A 7,337-nucleotide genomic window follows, 5' to 3' on the forward strand; every position below is an offset into this window, starting at 1 on the left:
CTAAATTATCACTTTTTGCAGATGATATGATGATTTATCTAGAGAATCAAGTAAAAAACTACTTGAAATAATAAACAACTTTAGCAAAGTTGCAGGATATAAAATAAACCCACATAAATCCTCAGCATTCCTATACATTACTGACAAAGCCCAACAGCAAGAGATAGAAAGAGAAATTCCACTCAAAGTTACTGAAGGCACTATAAAATATTTGGGAGTCTATTTGCCAAGACAAACCCAGGGCCTATATGAACATAACTATGAAACACTTTTCACGCGAATAAAATCAGATCTAAATAAATGGAGAAATATCACTTGCTCGTGGTTAGGCCAAGCTAATATAATAAAAATGACAATTTTACCTAAATTAATCTATCTATTCAGGGCCATACCAATCGAACTACCAAAATTTTTTTTTACTGAGCTGGACAAAATAATAACAAAATTCATCTGGAAAAACAAGAGGTCTTAGAGTATCTAGGGTATTAATGAAAAGACATGCTAGAGATGGTGGCTTAGCCACACCAGATATTAAACTGTACTACACAGCAGCAGTCATCAAAACTGCCTGGTACTGGTTAAGAAACAGGGGTGTGGATCAGTGGAATAGGATAGGTACACAAGTAGGTGAAATCAACAAGTTTAGCAATCTACTCTTTGATAAACCTAAAGAGGCCAGCTTCTGGGCTAATAATTCACTATTTCACAAAAACTGCTGGGAAAATTGGAAAATGGTAGGGCAAAAACTGGGCATAGACCAATATCTTACACCATATACCAAAATAAAGTCAAAATGGGTTCATGATTTAGGAGTAAAAGTTGATACTCTAAATATTTTGGGAAAGCAAGGAATAGTTTACTTATCAGATTTGTGGAAAAGTAAAGAATTCATGACCCAACAAGAGATAGAGAGCATTACAAAATGCAAAATGGATAATTTTGATTATGTCAAATTGAAATGTTTTTGTACAAAAAAAGCCAATGCAACAAAAATTAGGAGGGAAGCAGAAAATTGGGAGAAAATCTTTACAACTAGTATCTCTGATAAAGGCCTCATTTCTAAAATATACAGGGAACTGAGCCAAATGTATAGGAATACAAGGCATTCCCCAATTGAGAAATGGTCAAAGGATATAAACAGGCAGTTTTCAGAGGAAGAAATTAAAGCTATCTGTAGGCATATGAAAAAATGCTCTAATCAGCTACTGATTAGAGAAATGCAAATCAAAACAACTCTTAGAATACCACATCTCTCCTGTCAGATTGGCTAAATAACAAAACAGGAAAATGATAAATGCTGGAGAGGATGTGGGGAAATTGGAACATTGTTGCATTGCTGGTGGAGTTGTGAGCTGATCCAGCCATTTTGGAGAGTAATTTGGAACTATGCCCAAAGGGCCACAGGAATGTTCATACCCTTGACCCAGCAATACCACTTCTAGGGTTGTATCCCAAAGAATCACACAAGTGGGAAAAGGACCCATATGTACAAAGATATTTATAGCAGCTCTTTTGTGGTAGCCAAGAATTGGAAATCAAAGGGATGCCCATCAATTGGGGAATGGCTGAACAAGCTGTGGTATATGAAGGTAATGGAATACTATTGTGCCATAAGAAATGGGGATGATGCAGGACTTCATAACAACCTGGAAAAACCTACACGACATAATGCTGAGTGAGCGGAGCAGAGCCAGGAGAACGTTGTGCACAACCACAGATATATGGATTCCATGAGGACCAACCCTGACATACTGCGCTTTTCTCAGCAACCTAAGTGGCAAGGACACCTCCAGGGGACTCACGATGGAGAATGCTATCTTCATCCAGAGAAAGAACTGCGAAGTTTGAATACAGATCGAGGTGCACTACATGCTCACCTTTTTTGCTTCTTTTTTTGTTTTTGTTTTTGGGTTTTTTTTGGTTCTGTTTCTTCTTTCTCATGATTCATTCCATTGGTAAAAATTCTTCTCCACGACTTGACTAGTGCATAAATTAATTCAATGCGAAGTTATACATGACAGTTATATGAGATTCCATGCCGTCTTGAGGAGGGAGGGGGGAGGGAGGGGAGAAAATCTGGAACTCAAAACCATGTAGAACCATGTGTGGTAAACTAAAAATAAATAAAGAAATTAAAAAAAAACAAAAAAAATAAAAAGATTAAGCTAAAATAACTAAAAAAAAAAAGAAAAAAAAAGAAAATTGAATATATGCACTAATTTTCCCTCTTTTCTGTTTTAACTTCTCAGTCCCAACTTTTCCACTTTTCCTTCATTCTGAAGAAGAGATCTCCTATTGCTACCACAGCATACATTCATTTATATAACTATCCAAACTAAGTACAACCATAATTTTTCTTAGCTCAATCAATCCTAGACATTTTTTTTTCCCAATAAGAAACTTAATGAGAGAAAAACAAAACAGTATTTAACTGAAGTTAGAATTATTCCTCCAGCTAAATATGAAGCTCATGCCCTGGCTATGTAGCCCATGAAGTTTCTGAAGGTTCATGTGACTATCCTGGTAATTAATATGACTAGTTTTAAAGGGCTGGGATGGAAATGAGGTAGGAGTTATTTTTAATTTTGAGTAATGAGAATTTGGGGGAACAGGGACCGACCAAATGAGGAGGTCTTTCTCGGTACCTATTCTTACTCTTGGATATACTACATTATTCCACTGATGATTAAGAATCAATAGAATTTTTGGAGTCTACTACTATCTCCAAGTCTATGAAAAGTGACAATAAAGAACAAATGGAGAAAAGTATCAAAGAAGTTCTTGAAGAAGAGGGTATAGTTTTCTCTTCCAGTGACATTCTCTTGCTAATGTTTGGTGAAAAAAGAATAACAATACTATAAGGGAGAATTTTGGGGGCCACTCTGGGTAATTTTGAATGGTGACCCTCTCAATATGGTCCTTATTTCTTTGACTTATTATTTTTTTAAAAAAATAGTTGAAGGAGATAGTTGTGACATCATGAGTTTGGAAAGATTAGGAGAGCAACCCAGTAGCACATATTTGATGTTTGAGAGTTGAGTCAGGATTTGCAACCATCTCAGCTGTGAGTCCCTGAGAATTTGACCTTTTCAAACCAGTTCAGCAGTAACTAAATGGAGGATGCATGGATCAATTCTGTACTAGAAATAAAGTTAGTGGCCAATGCTATGTAGGAAAAAGTTTAAGCCCACTTTCCTAGAGACCAAGGTGATGTAAGAGAAAGCCTTCCCTGAAGTAACTGGGGGTGGAGAGAGAATTCTAGTACTGTTGGTCTTGTTATGTCTGTGGAGTAAATAACCTTTCATAAAAGGTAATATAAAAGAATAAATGAACAGATGAATGGATAGATAGAAATACATACATGTTAAATAAGTTAGTGAATGAATAAACAAAGAGCAAATGGAAGAGCAGAGACCCTTATTCTTGAGTTCCCCAACTGATTACAATTTTTGGACCTTCAGGAGACCAGTGCCCTAGTAGTGATTGAGAAACAGTTACAGTTATCAGTTGGAATGGCTGAGTCAGCACACCTCAATTGTATCTAGGACCACCTGGTTTAGGGATATGACTATAGATTAGTCAGAGTTGCTTGAGTTGGAAAGTAATCATGATTGCATGAATGTTTAGTTCCTATAGTGTGTGCATATACACACACACACTTGATGTGTATTATACACACAATACATATATACACATACATATACATTAGATTTACACATGTATACACATGTGAGTATATGTATATCCATGTGGTATACATGTATATACAGGTGTGTGTACATGTATGTATATACATGTAAAGAGTTACATATACTGTACAATGCATATTTAAACATATGTACTTATAGGATATAATTGTTTATATGTTAAAATGAGTGAGATATATGAAATATAGACATGTATATGTGTAGATATATATTGATTTTATCATAACATGTAAAACATTATACTTATTAAGCCATTCTTATATGGTACAATACATTATGTCATGCTCATATGATTTGAATCTATTGAAACATGGCATGAAAGAAAGAGTTTTCTAGTGGATAGAGGTCTAAGTGAAAAAGCTCATTGGATAGAGAGAAGAGCACTGCTAATTACAAAAATAAGGGAAATGACGAGATTAGAGGTCACTAACTATCTGTGAACTATTAAAAAAAGCTGGTCATTTTCCTGAGAACCCAAAGGAGTTGGGTAGAGGGTTTAACTATAGTGGGAAGGATAGGACTTCAAGCTCCTAAGTTAAGGGGTCATTCTGGTAATTGGGAAGCAGTATCCCTGTTCATTAAAAATCATTTAAAATTATCAAACATTTAAAGATCAAATAATTCCAATATTAAATAAAATATGTGGAATAAAAAGAAAAGAAGTAATCCTACCACACTCCTTTTATGAAACAAATATGATAGTGATAGCTAAACCAGGAAAAGGAAAAACAAAGAAAGAAAACTATAAATCTATTTCGTTAATGGATATTGAGACAAAAATCCTAAATCAAATACTAGCTTAAATATTAAAATGATATATTACAAAGATTATACATTATGACCAAGCGGCATTATTCTAGGAATGCAGGGATGGTTTGACATAAGGAAAACTATTAATATAATTGATTATATCAATAATAAAACTTTTAAAAATCACATGACTATGCCAAGATATGGAAACGTTTTTGATAAAGAAAAACACTGATTTCTATTTAAAACACTTGGAAGTATGGGTATATATGTATTCTTTCTTAAATTGATGAAAAGCATTTATCTAAAACCATTAGTAAGCATTATTTTTAATGAGGATAAGGCAGAAGCCTTCCCCATAAGATCAGAAGTGAAACAAAGATGCCCAGTGTCCCCAGTATTACTCAATATTGTATTGGAAATCCTAGCAATAACAATGAGAAGAAAAATGGGACAAGAGGGAATGAGGTAATAAAAGTCTCTTTTTGCAGAAAATATGATTATATACTTAGAAAGTCCTAAAGATTCAATTAAAAATTTAATTGAAACTAATTTTAGCAAATTACTAGGATGTAAAATAAATGTACATAAATCATCAGCATTCTTATATAACAGAAACAAAACCCAGTAAAAAGAGATAGTAAGAGATATCCCACTTAAAACAAGTCTAGACAATATAAAAAACCTGGGAGCACACCTGCCAAAACAAATCCAAAAATATATAAACAAAATTATTTTTACAATGTCTTTTATATAAATAAAATCAAACTTAAATAAATGGAAAAATTTTAAATTGTTCATGAGTCAATATGATAAAAAAACAATTGTAACCTAAAGTAATTTCTATAGTTCATACCATGCCACTTAAATTACCAAAGATGATTTTGCAGATATAAAAAATAATAATAGTAACAAAATTCATTTGGAATAAAATAAAGTCAAGAACATCAAAGAAATTAATGGAGAAAATGTAAAGGAAGGAAGATTAGCAGTATTGGATCTTAAACTATATTATAAAGTAATAATTATCAAACTATCTGGTAATGGCTAAGGAATAGAAAGTTACATCAATGGAACAGAGTACACATACATCAGCATAATTGTAGCAGCAATTAAATATAGTAACCTTGTATTTGAAAAGTAAGAAAATTTAAGTTTTGGGGATAAGAATTCACTATTTGCTAAAATTGTTGAGAAAACTAGAAAGCAATAGGGCAGATATTGGACATAAACCAGTATCTTACATGATTTACCAAGATAAAATCAAAATAGATATGTGACCTACACATAAAAAGTGAAGAACATGGGATAAATTATCTATCAGACTTATGGATAGGGGAATAATTTATAAATAAATGAAGGATAGAGAGCAGTTTAAGGAATAAAATTAATAATTTCAATTACATTAAATTTTCAAAAAAGGTTTTATACAAATAAAATAAATGTAGCCAAGATCAGAAGGAAACCAGAAAATTGGTGAAAACATTTTTATAGATAGTCTCAGATAAAAGTCTCATATATCAAATATATAAAGGATTTTGTAAAAAGAAATATAAGTCATTCTCCAATTGATAAATGACTAAAGGATATGAACAGGCTGTTTTCCAATGAAGAAATCAAAATAGTTATAGTCAAATGAAAAAAATATTACAAATTATTATTGATTAGAGAAGTGCAAATTAAATCAACATTGAGGTATCATTTTACACCTATCAGATTGGATAAAATGATTGAATGGAAAATGACAAATGTTGGAGGGGATGTAGAAAAATTGGGAACTAATTCACTCTTGTTGGAACTGGTAAACTGATCCAAGCATTTTGGAGAGCAATCTGGAATTATGCCCAAAGAGTTATTAATCTGCCTTTATCCTTTGACTCAGCAATACAACTACCAGGTCTGCTTCCCAAGTTGGAAAGGAAAAAAAAAGAACATGTATGTTCTAAAATATTTATAGTAGCTCTCTTCATAGTGCCAAAAAAACTTGGAAATTTTGGAGATGCCCATAAATTAGAGAATGGCTAAACAAGTTGTGGCATATAATTGTGATGGGATACTACTGTTTTATAGGAAATAATGAGCTTGGTGATCTTAGAAAAGCATGGTAGACTTGCACAAAATAATGACAAGTGAAATGTGTACAACTAAGAGAATGTTGTATACAGTAACAGCAATATTGTTTTAAGAACAATTTTGATTGAATAAGTCGTTTTGATTATTATAAGTCCCCAAATTAACTACAAATGACATATGAGGGAAGAAACTATCAGCATGCAGAGAAAGAACTGATGAATTGAAGTATGTATATAATGACTACACACACACAAGAATATATATATAGTATATACATATATGTACACATATACACGTACACATTTGTGTCTAATAGTAACCATCTTTGGATTGGGGAGGAGAGAAGAAAAAAAGAGGGAAACTCCAAAAAGTTATACAATAACTTTATTGTATATTTAGAAGGAATAGCAAGTTGTACATAAATGATTTGCAGTTTCATGTGCAATCACCTTTTTCATTTTCTGTTCTACTGTGTTATGGAAATGCTTGTTTTATTTAAGTTCAGAATGAACATTCAATGTTACTATAGACACTATAAAATATTTGGGAGTCTATTTGCCAAGACAAACCCAGGGCCTATATGAACATAACTATGACACACTTTTCACGCGAGTAAAATCAGATCTAAATAAATGGAAAAATATCAGTTGCTCATGGTTAGGCCGAGCTAATATAATAAAAATGACAATTTTACCTAAATTAATCTATCTATTCAGTGCCATACCAATCGAACTACCAAAAAATTATTTTACTGAGCTGGACAAAATAATAACAAAATTCATCTGGAAAAACAAGAGGTCTAGAATA

The sequence above is a fragment of the Trichosurus vulpecula genome, chromosome 4 (genome assembly GCF_011100635.1).
Source record: "Trichosurus vulpecula isolate mTriVul1 chromosome 4, mTriVul1.pri, whole genome shotgun sequence".
NCBI classification, from domain to species: domain Eukaryota; kingdom Metazoa; phylum Chordata; class Mammalia; order Diprotodontia; family Phalangeridae; genus Trichosurus; species Trichosurus vulpecula.